We start from the raw sequence: 22,074 nt of genomic DNA, 5'->3' as shown, positions 1-22,074 counted from the left end.
TGTGGGACTCTTAACCTCAGGGTTGTGGATCAGAGCCCCACATTGTGCAAAAGATTCCAGCGTTAGAATCATAGAGTTGGGACCCCGAGGGTCATCCAGACCAACCCCAAGGAAGGAGAGTCCACCGTTGTCCCAGGGCTCTTACTGTCAGAAAGTTCTTCCTGATCTTGAGTCCATCTCGTAACTTGAAGCCATTGGTTCGAGTCCTACCCTCCAGAGCAAGGGGTTTGACCTCCCTTCCACTTTTACTGTTTCATGAAATTTCAGGACAAATTTCCCCTTAACATGCATGCTTTTCAAAAGCACACTTTTAACATTTGTATTTTGGCAAAGCGATTTCCTCCCAGTACCAGGCATTTTGCTCTGTTGTTATGAGGAATAGATAAACATACAGTGGTACCTCGGGTTACAGACGCTTCAGCTTACATATGCTTCAGGTTACAGACTCCGCTAACCCAAAAAATAGGACCTCAGGTTAAGAACTTTGCTTCAGGTTGAGAACAGAAATCGTGCTCCAGCGGCGCAGCAGCAGCAGGAGGCCCCATTAGCTAAAGTGGTGCTTCAGGTTAAGAACAGTTTCAGGTTAAGAACGGACCTCCGGAATGAATTAAGTTCTTAACCTGAGGTACCACTGTACTAGGGGTCAGACCTGGAGTCCTGTGTTTCAGTTCTGGGCACCTTGCTTAAAGAAGGGTATTTCAACAAGCTGGGAGGCGTGCAGAGGAGAGTGACTGAGATAATCAAGGGTGTGGAAACCTTAAGAGGAAGTGTCGAGGGAGTTGGCATATTTTGCTTAATAATAATAATAATAATAATAATAATAATGATTATTATTATTATTATTATTATTTATATCCCGCCCATCTGGCTGGGTCCCCACAGCCACGCTGGGCGGCTTCCAGCAGAATATTAAAATACAACGATTCACCAAATATTAAAGACTTCCCTAAACAGGGCTGCCTTCAGCTGTTATCTAAACATCAAATAGTTGTTTCTTTCCTTGACATCTGAAGGGAGGGTGCCACCACCGAGAAGGCCCTCTGCCTGTTTCCCTGTGACCTTACTTCTCGCAGGGAGGGAACCACCAGAAGGCCCTCGGAGCTGGACCTCAGTGTCCGGGCAGAACGATGGGGGTGGAGATGCTCCTTCAGGTATACAGGACCGAGGCCGTTTAGGTCTTTCAGGGTCAGCACCAACATTTTGAATTGTGCTCAGAAATGTACTGGTAGCCAATGTAGGTCTTTCCGGACTGGTGTTATATGGTCTTGGCGGCTGCTCCCAGTCACCAGTCTAGCTGCCGCATTCTGGTTTAGTTGTAGTTTCCGGGTCACCTTCAAAGGTAGCCCCACATAGAGTGCATTGCAGTAGTCCAAGAGGGAGATAACCAGAGCATGCACCACTCTGGCAAGACAGTCCGCGGCCAGGGAGGGTCTCATCCTGCGTACCAGATGGAGCTGGTAGACAGCTGCCCTGGACATAGAATGGACCTGCGCCTCCATGGACAGCTGTGAGTCCAAAATGACTCCCAGGCTGCGCACCTGGTCCTTCAGGGGCACAGTTGCCCCATTCAGGACCAGGGAGACTTAGAGAAGAGGAGCCCAACAGGGCATATGATATGCTAGCTATCCTCAAATATCTGAAGGGTTGCCACATGGAAGATGGAGCAAGCTTGGGGGTCTTCTTGGTTTAGGGAAAAGTCAAGTAGGAGGTGACAGGAGAGAAATTTATAAAACTGGCCTGGAGAAAAGGGATAGAGAAAAGTTATCCTTCCTCTCTCACGACACTCATGGATGTTCAATGAAGCTGAATGTCAGAAAGTTCAGGACAGAGAAAAGAAAGTCCTTTATGCTGTGTGTGTGTAGTTGGACTATGGAACTCCCTGCCACTGGAGGCAGAGATGGTCACCAACTTGGATGGTTTTAAAAGGGGGTGAGACAAATTCATGGAGGAGAGGCTACTCGCCAGGACGGTTGTGCTCCTCTGGGATTTGGAGGAAAGCTGCCAGAGATGCTTCAGCTGCGATTCATGAACTGCAGGGGGTTGGACTAGATGACCCTCGGGGTCCCTTCCAACGCTACAGTTCCAGGATTCTATAAAAGGAAGGTTGAGAGGGAGTGGGGGGGGAAAGGGGGCGTTGTGTTTTGGTGCATGTATTCATGCAAAGACCGAAAGAGAGCAGAGGGGCTTCAGCGACAACAGGATGGGGGGGTGGAAATCCCCTTGGTTTTTATTCCCCGAGCCTCACACTTTCATGAGCCATCTCAGGCCATTTCTGGGGGGGGGGGGGTGCGTCTTTCGGCAGTCAGATTGACACACTCAATTGGCAGGCGGACGGCTTCTACCAATTTGACAGAGCACTTTGGGATAGAGGAGAGATGGCTTTTCTCCTTCTTCCGGGGAGAGGGAGAGAGAGAATGAAAGCCACTGAATGGCTGATCCCGGCGGTAACTCTTATTACTCTGTCAATTCGAACTGAATTTTCAGCTTTTTTCTCCCCCTCTCCAAAAAGGAGAAAGGCTATTTTGGATTCAAAGCACTGTGAGCAGAGAAAAGTGCCGGAACTCCAGATCTGCCACACTTGCACACCAAGAAGATGAAAAAACAGCAAGGCACGCTCCCTGCAAGGCTCACCTAGAGATCTCTATCCTCTTGGCTGCCTCTACTTCCTTCCCATCCCCCTCATAATAATGGATCTGAGCAGGGATGGGTCAGGGTGGGGTACATGGTTTTGCAAATCCTCATTTACACCGCACAATGACCCTGTGAGGTAGGTCAGGCTGAGAGGCAGTGACTGGCCCCAAGGTCACACGCCCAGAGATGAGATCCGTTTACGGGACGCTCCCCTTCTGGTGGAGTCCTGTATAAACATCGGCGCACATCCAGTAAGATAAGTGCACGCAGAATCAGGAGAGATCAGCCGAATCAGGGTTGCGTTGGAATCGTAGCATCAAGCATTTTTTATTTACAGCAAAGAAATAAAAGCAACTGTTGTGTGAGCAGTGTTAACGGAGAAATCTGAGGGCTCCCTTGGACAAAAAACAAGGACACCAGCAAGAATACCAGAGCAAAACAGCAGCCAGTAGGCTTGGTCTTGATTGAAGACTGTTGCAACAGGACTCCCACCTGCCACCAGGTGGAACAAGATGGAAGCCCCAAACAAAAGAGAGCCCAAACTTTTATTAGCTGCTAATCCCCATGTTACACCCCCCAAACTACATCACTAATACATCACGGTTACATCATGAAAGGGGAGGTCTGGTGGCAGTAATCTGAGCATCCTGGACCCCGCCCCATGGTTCCCCTTGCCCTCCACCAAACACCCATCAAGTGGAACAAAAGAGATCTTTACATTTCCCTGTTTGCCAGCCAAGTTCATCCCACCCTTTTGTCTTCATCTGGGTTTGTTCTTTCTGGAATGGCTACCTGTCTGGCACTCAGGTATCAGGAGGCCAGGGATTATCACTCAGGCAGAGGGGCTGCTGAGTAGCTGAGCTCACCTGTCTAGATGAATTTCAGAAGGTTTCCAGTGAGCCAGTACATAGAGACATTGATCAGTGAATTCTTACATTTGGTATCGTGCAGCAGAGGCCCTTTGAATAGATAGGAAGAAACTGTGATGAAGTGTTTTGTGGGGACAAGTCATATAAGTCACAAAAGCAATGGTGCTGGTTTTGGTAGTGGGCTGCATGTGGATGATATCTGCTGGAGGGGCAACCCCCCCCCCAACCTATACATAAATTCCTGCAACAGTAGCTTTCTCACACATCCTCTCTGTCGGAGAGAAAGAACAGAGAGCGGACGTTTATTGGCCTGACTTCCCTTTACACAGAGAATTCATAACAAAGGGAATCATCCGGTCATGTGACCTCTGCGATTGTAGCGGAGAAAACACTGACACCCGTGGGGATTCGAAGCCAGGTCTCAATCAGGTCTTAGTCCAACCAAACACCCTAACCTCCACACTGGTTCTTTCAGGCGATGTGGCCGACCAACATGCATGGATATATTTTGCAGCCATGTGGGTGCACCATAGTTGCCCAAACTAGAAACTCCCCCCCCCCCATTATTTCAAAATAATTATTAATGAAAATCCTCTCTGCCCCTATTCCCATCTCCCTTTCAAGAGAGAACCCAGGAGTCCTGACGGCACAGGGGAAGCTGTGGCCTTCCAGAGGTTGCTAGACTACAACTCCCATCATTCCCTGCTGTGACCACTGGTCCTGCTGGCTGCTTGGGGCTGCGGGGAGCTGGAGCCCAGCACTGTTTAGGGGGCCACCGGTCTGCCCAGTTCCTGGGAGCTCTTCATTGTTAAGTAACACAAGAAAACCTTTACGCTCTCTTCCCCTAGTTGCTGGGCAGATTTGGGAGGAATTTAGCATCTATTTCTGCAGTTTTCCGCCTCTCTCTCTCTCTCTCTCTCTCCAAGAAGATACGATCATCATTGCTCTCAAGCAAGGAGGGAGTCTGGGCTGAACCACAGTGCAAGCAGAAGGAATGATATTCCCATGCAAGGGGGGAAGGGGGGAAGGAAGGAAGGAAGGAAGGAAGGAAGGAAGGAAGGAAGGAAGGAAGGAAGGAAAGAGAAGGAAGGAAGGAAGGAAGGAAGGAAGGAAGGAAGGAAGGAAGGAAGGAGAGAGAAGGAAGGAAGGAAGGAAGGAAGGAAGGAAGGAAGGAAGGAAGGAAGGAAGCTAGAACCTGCAGTTCAAAACCAGTAGTGATGTATAGAAGTGAGAGCTGGACCATAAAGAAGGCTGATCGCCGAAGAATGGATGCTTTTGAATTCTGGTGCTGGAGGAGACTCTGGAGAGTCCCATGGACTGCAAGCAGAGTCCCATGGACTGCGGACACGACTAAACATTGTCTGCAGTGGCTCCCAGTCTGTGGAATGCTCTGTGGACAAACGCCGGCTCCCTTGGCCTGAAAGCGAGATGAGCGCCGCAACCCCATAGTTGCCTTTGACTGGACTTAACCGTCCAGGTGATGTCTCTGCTTTTTTCTTTTTTTAAAAAAGCAGAGACATCACCTTGCCGACAAAGGTCCGTATAGTTCAAGCTCTGGTTTTCCCACTAGTGATGTATAGAAGTGAGAGCTGGACCATAAAGAAGGTTGGTCGCCAAAGAATGGATGCTTTTAATTCTGGTGCTGGAGGAGACTCTTGAGAGTCCCATGGACTGCAAGAAGATCTCCATTCTGAAGGAAATTAGCCCTGAGTGCTCACTGGAAGGACAGATCGTGAAGCTGAGCCTCCAAGACTTTGGCCACCTCATGAGAAGAGAAGACTCCCTGGAAAAGACCCTGATGCTGGGAAAGGTGGAGGGCACAAGGAGAAGGGGACGACAGAGGACGAGATGGTGGGACAGTGTTCTCGAAGCTACCAGCATGAGTTTGACCAAACTGTTGGAGGCAGTGGAAGACAGGAGTGCCTGGCGTGCTCTGGTCCAGGGGGTCACGAAGAGGCGGACACGACTGAACAACTAAACAACAACAACAAGAGGCTGGTGGCCATCACTGCCTCCTGTGGCAAGGAGTTCCATAGTTCCACTCTGTGCTGCTTGAAAAGGTCCTTTCTTTCCTCTCTCCCAAATCTTCAAAAGAACACCCCAAAGTCCACGAAGCATGGCTGCAGAAGCCATGCTGATCCTTCCTCCGCAAAGGCTTGTTCTTCTACAAGTTCCGTGCTTCCAGCATTAAACCACACTCTCCCACTATTTCATTGGAGGCTGAAATTACCCCCGTGGCCCTATCATTTCCATGGCTTCCCTGGGATCCCTTTTCTTTTTAAAAAAAATCACTTGTCACTTTGGCTGTCTTCCAATTTCCGGGCAAGCTGGCTGATTTTAGTAACAAGTCGCATTCTTGTTGGGTAAGGAGATCAACAATTCCGGGCCTGCTGATGTGTTAATTTTTCAATTTTCAGTTTGCCCTAGAATAATCATTTCCCAGACGCCCCCTCAAAAACCTTGGTTCAGGCGTGCATTATCTGCCCAAATCTTACGCAGTTAGCACCACGACACAAAGCCTTCATTCAGCTTCTCTGCAGTGGCTGGATCTTCCTTCGCGAGTCCTTTCACACCTCTGCGTCTACCACGTCCAGCCACACACCCTCCCATCCGATTTCTGGCTTCTAGTATATTTAAAGAAGGCTGTTATTGTCTCAGCGTTTTTAGCAATATGCTTCCTCACATTGCCTTATTGTCAACCGACTTCTTGCAAAAGAAATTATTTTTAATTTCATACGTTTAGCCTATTTATAGCGCGCAACAAAAAGACCTGAGTGTTGTTCTAAATAAAATCTGCCCTTTGTTCCCTTATGGGGTATCCAAGAGCCCATATAGAGTCCTTACGTAGGTTCCCTATTGGTAGGAGAAAATAACAGAGGCCAACCAGAGAATACTGTTCTCAAAGCAGCTAGTAAGCCTGATCTTTATTCATCTGTTGCAACAGGGTGCTCCCCTCACCCGCAGGAGAGGAGGAGGACCCAGAACAAAGGTGTGCCTGCCCTTATATAGACATTTTAAATTCCCTGCCCTGGAGCTCCAGACCACCCCTCCATACATCATACATACATCACAGTGTTACCATAAAGCACCAATGCTGCAGCAAGCAAAGGCTCTAGCAGCTCAGCCAGCTGCTTGTGGCTGGAAAGCCAGACAGGATGTTTGTGACTGTTGCCATGGGAACAAAGGGGCAGTCCATTCTGTACTGAGCACCGGATGTTAGCTCAGTGTGTGTGTGTCATATGACCCGTACTGGATGTACTTGGGAGGAGTTTCTTCTTGCTGTTGTTGAGTGCAGACATGATTCTCTGTACTGATGTAAGAGGCAGAAATAAATGATGTAAATAGTTTTCTGTCTGCTTCTTTCCCCTCCCTGGGGACACCAAAGGGGAGAGAGGAAGAACGGTGTGTTCCTCTCATACATCTGAGAAGAATCGCCGGACCTCGCCTGCTTATCAGCAGAGGATGGGAGACGCGGGGAGGTCGACAGGAATATCTGCCGGTGCCTACGCTTGTGGCACATTCCTCTGACCCAGGCAGAATTCCAACAGTGGCAGCCTTCGGATGGTTGCGATTCATCGGACATCTGCATGAGAGGCTGGTGGATTGTCCTCCTCTGCTCCAAGGAGGAAGAGAAAAGCGTCTGAGAAATGCCAGAGGCTCCACAGACATCTGGTGGAAAGAAGAGGTGTTTTCCAGAGCAACAGAGCTCAAGGTATGCTGCATTTCGGGCTAAAAGTGTGAACGCAGGAAGATTAATTCCCTGGTTCACGGAGCTGCGTTTCAAAGAAAACAAGAGCTCCGGGAGAAGAGGCCTGCAGCTTGAAGGCTGACGCCTGCATTCCACAAATTTTTGTGGTAGATAAGATGTCTTATTGAAATGCATTGTTGCTAGGTAACGGAAGTGGAAATTTACTGGCTGCGCAGAAGGCTCTGAGTGTAAGCCTGGGAAAGCGAAACAAAATCAGAGAATGTTTTGGCTACAAGGTTTACGAGCTCTTGGAAGGGACTTTTCAATAGCAGCCTGAGTTTAGCTGCCAGGTGCAAAAAGCACAAACAATTTGCAGTTTGCCTGCGTGAGAAAGAAAAAAAAAACAGCTGTTGGATTTTGCAGCTTGTTTGGAGGTGAAAGAGGCTTGGCTTCAAGATGGATGCCAAGAAAGGAGCTTTGCCTTGCCCTCCTTCCTTAACCAATGACAATTATTCATCTTGGTCTGTAAAGATGAAGGCCCTGCTGCAGAATCAGAGGCTTTTTGATGTAATTGAAAACCCCATCCCTGCAGCACCAACCAGAGGTTGGGAATCACGGAATGTAAGGGCCAGGACTGCTATAATTCTGTGTGTCTCAGATGATCAGTTGGTGCATGTTCAGCATTTAGAAAATGCGAAAGAGGTATGGGACACGCTGCGTACAACGCATCAGAGAGATGCTGGTTCTTCAGCGTTGCTGTATTTTGAGAAATTGACCAATCTGAGACTTGCGCCTGATGGAGATGTTCAAGCGCACCTGACAGAAATGAAGTTTCTGCGTCAACAGATGGTGGAACGCAATTTCCGTCTTCAGGAGGAAGTGTTTTGCTTCATGATGATAAACAGCCTTAGCCGCACCTACAAGGTTGTTGCCAGTCAGCTTGGTTCCCTACCGGCCGCGCAGCTGACCGCGGAGAGAGTTTGTGCTGTGGTCCTGAATGAACACGACAGACTTGCTGCACTGGAAGAAAAAGACAGGGGGAGGGAAGAACAGAGTTCTAATTCCCCCACTGCTGATGCTACTGGGGAGCATGGTGTAGCATTGAGTGCTGTCCGATGCTATAATTGTGGACAGACTGGGCATCTACAGCGAAACTGTAAGAAGCCGTGCCAGTCAAGAGGAGCAAAGAGCAGCTCTACGAAGCCTCAGGCGTCAGGCAAAAGCCGTACCAAGTGCCAGGTGAAACCTGCAAAGGCTATGATGGCGAAAGGAACCACGCCAGATGTTGGGAACTCGTTCATAATCGACACGGGCTGTACAAAACACATGTGCCCGCACAGAGGACTGTTTTCGACGTTGAAGAAGCAAAGCTTCACTGTGAAACAGGTCAACGGTCAAGAGCTGGAAGCAACTGGAATTGGGACTGTGTATCTTGAGAGTCTGAACTTGACTATAAGCAATGTTTACCTGGTTCCAGAACTGAGATTTAATCTGCTGAGCGTGTCGCAGATTGCAAAGAAAGGACTGAAACTGTCCTATGATGCTAAAAGCTGCAAGATCTACAAAGATGGAGAACTGTTTCTTACTGCCAAAGAGAAAGATGGACTGTATTTGTTGACTTTTGATCAAAGTGATTACATGAAATGTAATTCTTCTGTTTCTAACGAAATCTCTCTTGCAGGGGTGACCAAGACCAGTGTGAGCACCAGAAAGGTGACTAAGACCAAGAAGGTCGACAGAGCATTTCAGCGGGTGTATGCTGATGTGATTGGTCCTCTAGAACCATCTAGAGGCGGTGCAAATTATTACCTTTTGTGTGTGGATTGTTTCACTAATTATTCTTGGGTTTATATGATGGAGAAACCGCAAGAAACTTTAGAAAAGTTTCAGGAGTTTTGTGACAAGGTTAAAAATATGCATGATGCTAACATTGATTGTCTTTTCACAGATGAGAAGCAAATTTTTCTGTTACAGAAGTTTCAGAAGTTCCTGGATGGAAAAGGGATAGACCACAAAGTGGCAGTTTCACAAGAAGCGTGGAACAGGGGGGTCTGTGTAAAAGTGAACAAAGAATTGCAAAAGGGGATGAATGCGCAATTGCTGAGTTCACATTTGCCACATGAATATTGGGCCGAATCGCTAGCGTCCTATCTTCATGTGTGGCTGAGAAAAGTCTCAACAGAGTTGGGATGTTCTCCTTTTGAGAAGCTGTTCAATAGAAAACCTTCTGTTGCCTATTTTAAGGTTTTCGGGTCTCATGTGAGAACAGAAGCTCCAGGTGGAGTAAAGAATGCCAGAGGCATTTTTGTGGGTTATGAAAAAGGTCTCTACAGAGTAATTTTGTCTGAATCTGGTCAGGTGATTCTCACAAAGTTTCTAGAGAGTGCTCCTGAACAGGAGAGGTTGATTGTTCACGCATTTCCCACAGAGGATTCTGATGATAATGATGATGATGAGTTTGATCTTATTGAGTTCAGTAGTACTGATGATGACAGCGATAGCTCAGACAGCTCAGTTGTCACAGTCATTGAGAGGAAATCTCACACAATGGATAGACCTTCACAGGTGAAGGAAGAACCACTGATTGCTACTGGTTCTCAACAAAGTCCAGAGGTTGAACCAGTGAGCAGAGAGGATCAGAACCTCATACGCAGGTCTGAGAGAGTTACAAAGGGTGTACCACCAAAGAGGTACTCAAAAGAGTTTGCTAACTTAGCTGTTGCATGTGTTGCTATTGTTAACAACTCAAAGCAGGTTGAAGCAGTGTCTAAGTCAGAGACAAAGACACAACAGATAGTAGCTAGCCAAGGTAATGCAGAAGCACTCATTCCTTGGAAGCCAGACAACCAGAGAGGTACACTGGTGAAACCAGTGGCGGGTAGTTCCAAGGGTGGAACTGAAACAACAGGGGAATGTTATAAATATAACAACTGTTTGTTTTCTTCTCTGGATGACGCTTTGCTCGCAGCACACATTGATACTTTAGGGGGAGTATGTTACCATAAAGCACCAATGCTGCAGCAAGCAAAGGCTCTAGCAGCTCAGCCAGCTGCTTGTGGCTGGAAAGCCAGACAGGATGTTTGTGACTGTTGCCATGGGAACAAAGGGGCAGTCCATTCTGTACTGAGCACCGGATGTTAGCTCAGTGTGTGTGTGTCATATGACCCGTACTGGATGTACTTGGGAGGAGTTTCTTCTTGCTGTTGTTGAGTGCAGACATGATTCTCTGTACTGATGTAAGAGGCAGAAATAAATGATGTAAATAGTTTTCTGTCTGCTTCTTTCCCCTCCCTGGGGACACCAAAGGGGAGAGAGGAAGAACGGTGTGTTCCTCTCATACATCTGAGAAGAATCGCCGGACCTCGCCTGCTTATCAGCAGAGGATGGGAGACGCGGGGAGGTCGACAGGAATATCTGCCGGTGCCTACGCTTGTGGCACATTCCTCTGACCCAGGCAGAATTCCAACACACAGAAGGGGTGTAACCCAAGACCCCCCCCCCCGATACATCATACCTACATCACAAAAAAGGCGGTCTATAGCAGAAATCTGAGTTCATTGTTTATCTCCTGTTGTTTATCTCCTGTCTGGCAGGTTACCTATTAATGCTTACTTGATTGGATACCCTGGGGAGCCTGGCCAGTCTTTTGTAATTATAAATACTGAGTTCCTGAGCCAGGTCACAGGCTCACCCTATTCACACACAGACATACCCTTAAGACAGGATTTGTGAAGGAAAAGACAATGGGGATGCTTTTCCATTTTCCTTTGACCTTGCTGAGAAAACATTTGGTCAGTTTGGGAATCAAAAATGGTTTCAGGTCGGTCTTCCTGTGCTGATCTATGTACGTGCTTGGTTGGTACATTTATGAACATTTGTTATACATCTAAGACCTTAAAATTCTTATCACAGTGTCAGAAGCTCTGTTAGAAGGTTTTCTGTAAATCCTTGTTTCAGAACATAGGACCTGGCTATACAGCCGCAAATAAAAAGTTTTAAATGAGTTGCAAAGTACAGACTACACTAGATCACAACAGGGAGCTGTGTCAAATTAAATGCCTTTTTCAAAACCTTTAGAAAACAGCATTTTCACAGCGTTTTTTTTTTAAATATGCGAGTAGATTCCACCTTAGTGTATTTGTCTGAAATCCTGGACAGCCTCTGCCAGTCCGTGCAGACTGCACTGAGCTAGGGCAGACCAGTGAGTCTGGCTCAGACTAAGACAGTTCGTTGTGCTCCAAAGGCTTCAAAGTTATCCAAAAAGCCCTGGCAGAAATCGAAGATCAGGTGTCGTCAGATCACTAAGGCCCAAAATATCCCACTGACGGTTGTAAAACCATCAGAGGAAGAGCATAAAGACCAGAGGCAAAGCTATTATCGGATGCTATCAAAGGTGAATGAATTGATGTCTGATATCATCGGATTTTTGCAGGTATTCAGCATCCAGGACCTGCAAAGCGCAACCCTGTAACTGGTCGAAGGATGGAGGTAAGCAGGGCTGTTTGAGGTGTGAGTGGAGACTCACAGAATCATAGATTTGTAGAGTTGGAAGGGACCCTGTGGTCATCCAGTCCAGCCCCCTGCAATGCAGGAATCCCTGACATAACCCAGGGCTGGACTTACCATATTTTTCGCTCTATAAGACGCACCAGACCACAAGACGCACCTAGTTTTTGGAGGAGGAAAACAAGAAAAAAAATATTCTGAATCTCAGAAGCCAAAACAGCAAGAGGGATCGCTGCGCAGTGAAAGCAGCAATCCCTCTTGCTGTTCTGGCTTCTGTGATAGCTGCGCAGCCTGCATTCGCTCCATAAGACGCACACACATTTCCCCTTACTTATTAGAAGGGAAAAAGTGAATCTTATAGAGCAAAAAATACAGTAGGTTTGATGAGGCCCTAAGCTACAGAAGGTAATGGGGCCCTTTGTATGTCCAGCTGTCCTTTGTCAACAACAAATAGCCGCTGGTTTTTGTGTTGAATATATGCTAGATGGTAATTGGTGGACCTAATAGGTATCTAAAGCCATTTGCCCATGTTGTCATGCAACCAGTCCATGCAGAATGTGGGCACCCTATATATAAAGGTAAAGGGACCCCTGACCATTAGGTCCAGTCGCAGACGACTCTGGGGTTGGCGCTCATTGCACTTTACTAGCCGAGGGAGCCGGCGTACAGCTTCCGGGTCATGTGGCCCTCATGACTAAGCCGCTTCTGGCGAACCAGAGCAGTGCACAGAAACACCGTTTACCTTCCTGCCAGAGTGGTACCTATTTATCTACTTGCACTTTGACGTGCTTTTGAACTGCTAGGTTGGCAGGAGCAGGGACTGAACAACGGGAGCTCACCCCGTCGCAGGGATTCGAACCGCCGACCTTCTGATCGGCAAGTCCTAGGCTCTGTGGTTTAACCACAGAGGAGCAAACCAGTGATATTTGAGGGAGCAGGCGAGCAGGCGGGGCCCATGACTTACATCATAGGAGCCTACACAACACAAAACAGTGTTGCTGTATGTAGGTTCTATTTTATTTCTTTTTTATCTTATATTTTGGATATGTACATCCAGGAGGTTTTTTCCCTTTAATTTTTTTTGGGGGGCCCACTACTAAGCTATAGCTTGTTTAGCTTATACATAAATCTGGCACTGATCCAACCTCTGTTTAAAAATTACAAATGAAGGAAAGTCACCATCCTCCAAGGGAGCCTTTTCCGCTGTTGAACAGCTCTTACCATCAGAAAGTTCTTCCTAATTTTTAGTCAGAGTCTTCTGTTTTGCAATCTGAATCCACTGGTTCGGGTCTTGCCCTCCGGAGCAGGAGAAAACAAGATTCTTTCCTTTTGCACGCGAGATATTTGAAGATGGCTGTCCTATCTCCTCTCAATCTCCTCTTCTCCTGGGCCAAACATACCCAGCTCCTCCCTAGTCTTGCTTTCTAGACCCTCGATCATCTCGCTCACCCTCCTCTGTGCATGTTCCAGCTTGCAAATATCTTTCTTAAATTGTGGTGCCCAAAATTGGACACCGTATTCCAGGTGGGGTCGGTGCAAGGTGGAATAGAGTAACACTTTGAATTCCCTTGATCTGGACACTAGACTTCGGTTGATACAGCCTGGATTTGCACTGGCCGTTTTCGCTGCTACACCTAGGTGGTTTCTACCCGATTCTTCTACGGATGCTCTCCCCATCTGTTATCCCTTAAGACACACTGACCAGATGCTTGGAAGCTGTGGCTGGATGGCTGCATGGGAGCCGGTTGAAGATAAATCCTTCGAAGACAGAGGTCTTCTGGTTGGGTTGGGACGATATGGGGTTGGGGGACCAGCTCCCATCTCTTGCGGGGGCTCAATTAGTGCCAGCGCCTTCTGTCAAGAGCTTAGGTGTCACCTTCGACGCCTCCCTTTCCATGGAGCCACAGCAAAAGTGGCATTTTTCCATCTCCGCCGTATTAATCAGTTGCTCCCTTCCCTTTCTTGCCCTGATCTGGCCACAGTGATCCACGCGACGGTCACCTCCAGGCTTGATTATTGTAACTCGCTCTACGCGGGGCTGCCCTTGAAGCTGACCCAGAAACTCCAGCGGGTGCAGAATGCCGTGGTGAGGCTCCTTACGGGGTCCTTGCCGCGGGATCACATTCACCCAGTGCTTTACTAGCTGCACTGGCTCCCGGTGGAGTACAGGATCAGGTTTAAGGTGCTGGTTTTGACCTTTAAAGCCCAATGCGGCCTAGGACCCTCATACCTACGGGACCGCCTCTCCTGGTATGCCCCATGGAGGACCTTAAGGTCCAAAAATGACAACACTTTGGAGGTCCCGAGCCGCAAGGTGGTTAGATTGGTCTCAACTAGGGCCAGGGCCTTTTCAGTACTGGCCCCGACTTGGTGGAACGCTCTGTCACAAGAGACTAGGGCCCTGTGGGACTTGACATCTTTCCGCAGGGCCTGCAAGACAGAGCTGTTAGGCCTGGCCTTTGGTTTGGACTCAGTCTGACCCTTAAGTTTCCCTCCCCTTAGGGTTTTGGTCTATGGGCTACTTCTAAAATGAGGCTGCATTTTAAATTGCATTTTAACATGTATTTTAAATTGGTGCCCCCCCCCCATTATGTTTGTACTGTAATTTTATTGGTGTTAGCTGCCCTGAGCCCGGCTTTGGCTTGGGAGGGCGGGGTATAAATACAATTTATTATTATTATTATTATTATTATTATTATTATTAGTCTGATATTTGTCCCTCCGTGCTGCTCAGAAGCCAGAGAAGATCTCCCTTCACTTTATTGTAGCTGCCTGGGCTCCGCTTATCTTGCTCTCCTTTGGCTTCAATTGACACTCTGCTCGCTACTCGGACACCTCCTTCCTCTCTGCTATACCCTGAGTCAAAGCTATCTCTCTGCTGGCAGAAACAGCCCGCTGTGCATTCCTGGCTGAGGACGGCCACTTGACAGGGGACCTGTCACTCCCTGCTTTGCTTATCGGCAGAGCTCAGGGGCCCCCTTGTGCTGTGGCACTTGGGAGGGGAGATTTATAGGCCACAAATCTTTGCAAAAAGACAAAGAGGGCATTTGGCAACAGAGAACAGGACAAAAGACCAACCCTCAATTTCTCCAAATACTGCGTTGTAAGAAAAAACTGCTCCTTTTCCCTATGGGGTACCCAAGAGCCCGTGTAGAGTCCTTACGTGGATTCCCTATTGGTAGAAGCAAATAACAGAGGCCAACCAGAGAATATTGAGAAGCAAAGCAGCTAGTAAGCCTGATCTTTATTGAACTGTTGCAACAGGTGCTCCCCCTCACAAACAGGAAAGGAGGAGGACCCAAAACAAAGGTGTGCCTGCCCTTATATAGACTTTTGAAATTGCCCACCCTGTAGCTCAAGACCACCCCCCCAAAAACATCATACATATATCACAGAAGGAGGCTGTCTACAGCAGAAATCCTGCTTTGCCAGGATACCTGTCAATGGTCACTGATTGCATTACCTGGGCAGCCTGGCCATTCTTTTGTAATGTTGTTGTTGTTTAGTCGTTTAGTCTTGTCCGCCTCTTCGTGACCCCCTGGACCAGAGCACGCCAGGCACTTCTGTCCTCCACTGCCTCCTGCAGTTTGATCAAACTCATGCTGGTAGCTTCAAGAACACTATCCAACCATCTCATTCTCTGTCGTCCCCTTCTCCTTGTGCCCTCCATCTTTCCCAACATCAGGGTCTTTTCCAGGGAGTCTTCTCTTCTCATGAGGTGGCCAAAGTATTGGAGCCTCAGCTTCAGGATCTGTCCTTCCAGTGAGCACTCATCTTTTGTAATGGTAAATACTTAATTCCTGAGTCCAGGTCACTGTATTCATCCCCAAATGTGCCCTTAAGGCAGGATTTGTGAGCACAGAGACAATGGGGAGGCTTTTCCCATTTTTATCCAAACTGAAGAGGAATATTTGAGGTTCATGGTATATAATGGTGCTTCAGGTTAAGAACAGTTTCAGGTTAAGAACGGACCTCCGGAACGAATTAAGTACTTTACCCAAGGTACCACTGTACTTGCACTTTGATGTGCACTTTGATGAGCTTTGAAAGTGTAGGTTGGCAGGAGCTGGGACTGAGCAATGGGAGCTCATTCCATCGCGGGGATTCGAACTGCTGACCTTCTGATCGGCAAGCCCAAGAGGCTCAGTGGTTTAACCCACAGCGCCACCCACGTCCCAAACTATATACAGTGGTACCTCAGGTTAAGAACTTAATTTGTTCCGGAGGTCCGTTCTTAACCTGAAACTGATAAAGTGGTACCTGAGGTACCACTTTATCTAATGGGGCCTCCCGCAGCCGCCGTGCGATTTCTGTTCTCATCCTGAAGCAAAGTTCTTAACCCGAGGTACTATTTCTGGGTTAGCGGAGTCTGTAACCTGAAGCGTCTGTAACCTGAAGCGTCTGCAACCCGAGGTACCACTGTACATAAATATGTGCAAATAGTCTCGTTTGCGTTGCTTTCCAACAGGTCACAGACTCCCAGCTTTTGCCAGGGTGGAATTTGCACAGTGAGAGTTTAATTCTGCGCTGGCGAGAGGCCAAAGACCTCTTTCCTTCCGGCCTCCTTTTCCAACAAGAGCAGCCAAATGCACTCGGCTCCTCTGCAATTGGTGCCACCTCTTGTTGTTGTTGTTTAGTCGTTTAGTCGTGTCCAACTCTTCGTGAGCCCCTGAACCAGAGCACGCCGGGCACTCCTGTCTTCCACTGCCTCCCGCAGTTTAGTCAAACTCATGTTTGTAGCTTCGAGAACACTGTCCCACCATTTCGTCCTCTGCCGTCCCCTTCTCCTTGTGCCCTCCATCTTTCCCAACATCAGGGTCTTTTCCAGGGAGTCTTCTCTTCTCATGAAGTGGAGCCTCAGCTTCAGGATCTGTCCTTCCAGTGAGCGCTCAGGGCTGATTTCCTTCAGAATGGAGAGGTCTGATTTTCTTGCAGTCCATGGGACTCTCAAGAGTCTCCTCCAGCACCAGAATTCAAAAGCATCCATTCTTCGGTGATCAGTCTTCTTGATGGTCCAGCTCTCACTTCCATACATCACTACTGGGAAAACCATAGCTTGAACTATACGGACCTTTGTTGGCAAGGTGATGTCTCTGCTTTTTAAGATGCTCTCTAGGTTTGTCATTGCGGCATGCTCAAATCATTATTTCCACCGTCTTCCTCTTTGGCCCCCCTCTCCTCTTCTTCCTGCCTCTTTTCCGTTCCGCAGCACCCACAGCCAAGCAGCTGTGTGAAGCGACACCTCCCTTCTCTCAGCATCTTCCCAGATGTTCCCAAATCCCGCTTTCAAATACGCTCCTGCAATTTTTGTCTTCTCCTCTCTCTCCCTGCCTCCGTCCGCACCCAGCGGCACTTCCATTTCGGGCCAGGAGGAACATCAACTGCAAATTGATCTCTTGCTTGGGAAATGTGCCTTTTAGCTCTCCCTTTCATTCAGGTTCCTGTTTCGTACAAATGTAGAATTGCAGAGTCGGAAAAGATCCCTGAGGGTGATCTGGTCCAACCAGATCTGCAGGAATCGCAGAATCCTCAACAGATGGTCACCTTGTGGGAAGGGTTTTAATGAGGATGTATTAATTGCAATTTATCCCTCTAGGTGCCCACATGTGTGGGTTGAACAGAGTTTCAAAATCCCGTGCTTGGCAGCTAAATTTAAAATATAGGAATTAGGCTTGTTTTGAGCAAGTCCAGGTATGAAATAAGATGGCTTCAACCTTCTTACCTGGCTTAAGGCAGAATCAGGAAACAACACGTAAGTAAGTTTAAAAAATAAGATTTACTTGCTGTGTAATCAAGCACTGGTTCACAGCAAAAACAGCAGTAAAAACTGTGCAGGCAAAATATTTAGATTTACTGTAAAACCAACTTCAGGTATGTGCTGGTCAAATGAAGACAGAGAGGAACAGGAAGTACTATATGCTCCTTCCTCCCCAGGAGAGGAGGGGAAATGACATCACACAGAGTCCTCTCTACCAATTGTATTTCTATGGTCTGAGAATCTGCCTATCAGCAAAACAGCTCTGTGCTGTTAGTCCCTTCTTATGCTAACTAGCAAGAATGTGTGTTTTTTAGGCTGGGCTGCTAATTTCCCCCCACAAAACCACCAAGGAAGAAGAAGACAGGACTGAATGAACCGTCAAGCAAAATGAGCACGTGCTTGGGGCATCAAGGGAACGGGGTACCATTTCCATTGCCGGATTTTTAACATTTTAAAATGTCACAAAATTGCTCAGCTGAAGACTATTCAAAATCCCAGCAGAACAACAAGGCAAACTGGACGCCTAAGTGCAGAAGCAGATGTGTTACGTAAGATTAGTTCTGAGGATCTGATCAAAGACTTTGCAATTAGAAAAGGGGGGGGGGAGTATTCAGATGCAGATAAAGTGGAAGGATGCAAAAAAAATCAACATTATTTTCCCATCTTGCTGTAGGTTTCCTTTCATTCCAAAAAAACAAAATTTTATTTGCAGTTTATTATTGTTTACATTTTGAATTAGATATACCGTATTTTTCGCTCATAAGACGCACTTTTTTCCTCCTAAAAAGTAAGGGGAAATATCTGTGCGTCTTATGGAGCGAATGCGTGGTCCCTGGAGCTGAATTGCCCAGGGGCAAAAAGCAGCTCATGCTTTTTTTTTTTTTTTTAGAAAGAGAGAAGGGGGTGTTGAAACAAAGCCGCTGATCTGTAAGGGATCGGGAGGGAGATAAGGGACACTAGAGATAAAGGAGGCTGCCTGGGAGGGGGGAGGTAAAAGCCCATGGATCCTCAGGATTTTTGCATTGGGTCACCCCAAATTCACCATCAGATCACATAGCATGTCCATGGCTACAGCCTGCACCAAAAAAATCACGCATCCACTGTTTTGTGGGGCCGCAATGGCGCAAAAACATGGTTACAAAGCACGGATCCGTATGGATCCTCAGGATCTTTGCATTGGGCTACCCCAAACTCACCGTCAAATCACATGTTTGTGGCCACAGCATGAACCACAAAAATCATACATCCACTGTTTCGTTCAGAATATATATTTTTTCCTTGTTTTCCTCCTCTAAAACCTAGGTGCGCCTTATGGTCAGGTGCGTCTCATGGAGCGAAAAATACGGTATATGGGGGCGCCCAAATCTTTGGTGGCCTCTAAAGGTCTTGATCTAGCCCTGGAAGGAGAACCCAACACCTTCTGAGGAAGTCCTTTCTGCTCTACAGCGCCCCTGGTGGAACAATGAGAACATGCAAGATTCAACCGGGAACTTGAACTGGGCTGTGAAAATGGCTCTGGAAAAGGGTGAAAGAGACCCCCCCCCCCGTCTGCCTGCCTCCTTCCTCCTTCCTGCCAGCCTCGATTAGTGCTCTTTCAGTCGCCTGCCCTTTCCATGCCCTCTCTCTTTCTCACATCCTTCTCCCTGTCGTATCGGCCTGTCATTGCACCCCCAAACACCCCTCCCAAACACACACAACATTGGCCTCTCATGACTCCCCCCGCCTGGCCTTGTCCGTCTCCATTAGACACAGGCGACAGAGTCTGGGGCAGAGCTGATGAGGTTTAATTTCAGGGCCAGATGGATGGCATTGGGAGGACTTTCGCGCGTCAAGAAGAGAACCTCAGTCAGCTGGCCAGGTGGTCATCGATGCCCCCTCTGGACTGTAGCAGGAATTTATGTATAGGTTGGAGGGGTTGCCCCTGCAGCAGATATCATGCACATGCAGCCCACTACCAAAATCAGCACAATTGCTTTTGTGACTTTTGTGATTTGTCCCCACAAAACACAGTTTCTTCCTATCTATTCAAAGGGTCTCTGCTGCACGATACCAAATGTAAGAATTCACTGATAAATGCATCTATGTACTGGCTCACTGGGGAAACTTCAGAAATTCATCTAGACATGTGAGCTCAGCTACTCAGCAGCCCCTCTGCCTGAGTGATAATCCCTGGCTTCAGGATCTGTCCTTCCAGTGAGCACTCAGGGCTGATTTCCTTCAGAATGGAGAGGTTTGATCTTCTCGCAGTCCATGGGACTCTCAAGAGTCTCCTCCAGCACCAGAATTCAAAAGCATCCATTCTTCAGCAATCAGCCTTCTTTATGGTCCAGCTCTCACTTCCATACATCACTACTGGGAAAACCTTGGCTTTAACTATACGGACCTTTGTCAGAAAGGTTTGCCTTTTAGGGGCAACTGAATCAAATTTCTTGCCCTACCCTGAACTCCAGCCTGGGAATCTGTTGCCCAGCCAGGCCTGAGTCCCCAAACTCTTCTCCCTGGTTGTCGGAAGAATATGGAGCCTGTTCAAGTTGTGTTGCCAGGCCTCTTTGCCCTTTCCCCTGGCAGGGGTCCTGGCCTCGCTCAGCACCCAGTCAGCACTTCCAAGGGGAAGAGGTGAGATTAGCACTACGGGGTGCTCTGTGGGAGAAGGAACTACAAAGACTCCCTCCCATGATCTCATTAGGGGTGTTAGGAAGATTAGAAAGGATTAGAAGCCATCAAAGGGGGGCGGGGGGGGGGGAGGGAGAGGCTGGAAGGGAAAGGCTGCTTGTTTAGGGGTGGGAGAGAGGAGGTAAAACAGAGGCACAGAGCCGGAAGGTACCCAGTGGTCATCCATCCCAACCATCTACTAAAAGGCTCTGTCACCGTCCCTTGCGATCTAGGCCAGTCTCTGCTACTTTATATTATTTTTAAAACATATTTTCATAACAAATTTAAATTCAAACATTAAACACCAACACCATCAGTTAAAATTCCCTGAACCCTTCGACTGCCCTCTGCCCTTCCATTATCAATCTCCCCCCCCCCATCTGCTTCCTTTATTTTCTCTATTTTTAAAAATAATAATCCAGTTTTTCGTACATTACAAGCATTACTCAAACCCCACCAAACTGGTTCCCTGTAACTTAGCTTCTCGCAGTGAGGGAAATGCCAGAAGGCCCTCGGCGCTGGACCTCAGCAGAACGATGGGGGTGGAGACACTCCTTCAGATATACTGGACCGAGGAAGTAACGCGTTCCGATACTTCTGGATTTCGGAGGTCCGTAACCCGAAAATACGCAACCTGAAGTGTCTGTAACCCGAGGTATGACTGTACAATTATTTTGTGATACTGCTCTATTTCTTCCCAGCCTTTACTGACCCACCATTGCAAATTCCAGACTTTGGGTGGTCCCTGAAAGAGTCCTTGAAAACGGGCTTAAACCAGCAGACTCTGTTCCTTCTCTACACATAAGTGGGGAAGCAGGTCTCAAAGCATTTCCAACCACAGTCACCAAACTCTTCTGCTCTGTGTTCAACATCCCCATCTTTAACCAACATGCAGGTGACCTCTGGCAAAGCTTATCCTGCTTATTGCTTTCTCGTACATTTCCAGGCCAGAATTGCGACCTACACACAGACAACCCCCTTTTTCCTTCCTCAGGGGTGACAAGATCCCTTTGCTGCAGGGACTGGTTGCATGACAACATGTGCAAATGGCTTCAGATACCAATTCAGTCCATAAATTACCATACAGTATAGCATATACTAGGGACGTGGGTGGCGCTGTGGTCTAGACCACAGAGCCTAGGGCTTGCCAATCGGAAGGTCGGCGGTTCGAATCCCCGCAACAGGGTGACCTCCTGATGCTTGGTCCCTGCTCCTGCCAATCTAGCAGTTCGAAAGCATGTCAAAGTGCAAGTAGATAAATAGGTACCGCTCCAGCGGGAAGGTAAACGGCGTTTCCGTGCACTGCTCTGGTTCGCCAGAAGTGGCTTAGTCCTGCTGGCCACATGACCCGGAAGCTGTACGCCAGCTCCCTCGGCCAGTAAAGCGAGATGAGCGCCACAACCCCAAAATCGGCCACGACTGGACCTAATGGTCAGGGGTCCCTTTACCTTTTCTTAATAACTGGGGGCAAACCCCAGGAGAGGGCAGCCCTTGCCTAGGGACAGAACGGAGCGGTGCTGAGCACTCTCACTTTGCCTTTGGAGAATTGCTCCCCCCCTCCCTTTGCCCTGCTTCTGAGTGCCTTTGAAGATACCCCCCTCCTCACAGAGGATAAGGCTTGACTTTCTCTACAGGCTGCTGGTTGCTGCACACATTTCTGCTCCTCCGACTACGTCTCGGGCAGAATCAGGGCCCCAGGCCCTCAAATCATAAACATACATACATACCAAAAAAAGAAAAAGGGAAAAAACACCCACCCCACTCTTCTTTTCAGGTGCAAAAGCTGTCAAGAGAACAAACAGGCGTGCAGTGAAACCCCAGGGGGGATGACCTTGGCAGAGCCAGCAAAATGCAATGTTATTTCTGCGCCGGCAAAAGGCTCACAAGAGCAGCACATCTACTGCTGGGAGACGCTGGTGGTGCAGTGGTTTGGTTGTCAGACCTGGGAGACCAGGGTTCGAATCCCCACT

The 22,074-nt window shown here is 48.0% G+C and overlaps 1 protein-coding gene and 1 long non-coding RNA gene across 3 annotated transcripts in view; one reads left to right on the top strand and one right to left on the bottom strand.

The window, feature by feature from the left end:
* Positions 1 to 22,074, bottom strand: part of LRFN1 (leucine rich repeat and fibronectin type III domain containing 1) — a 135,440-nt gene that overhangs the window by 58,236 nt on the left and 55,130 nt on the right. The gene's annotated exons all lie outside the window — the stretch shown is intronic.
* Positions 17,302 to 22,074, top strand: part of LOC308484620 — a 156,227-nt gene continuing 151,454 nt past the window's right edge. The window contains exon 1 of the long non-coding RNA XR_013990048.1: positions 17,302 to 17,316. This is a non-coding gene — a long non-coding RNA (uncharacterized lncRNA). The remainder of the gene's footprint in view (positions 17,317 to 22,074) is intronic.

Source organism: Podarcis pityusensis, assembly GCF_964106645.2.
Source record: "Podarcis pityusensis genome assembly, chromosome: 8".
In the NCBI taxonomy this organism is placed as follows: Eukaryota; Metazoa; Chordata; class Lepidosauria; order Squamata; family Lacertidae; genus Podarcis; species Podarcis pityusensis.
Note: the sequence above shows the minus strand (reverse complement) of the source record. Positions and strands in the feature narration are given on the sequence as shown.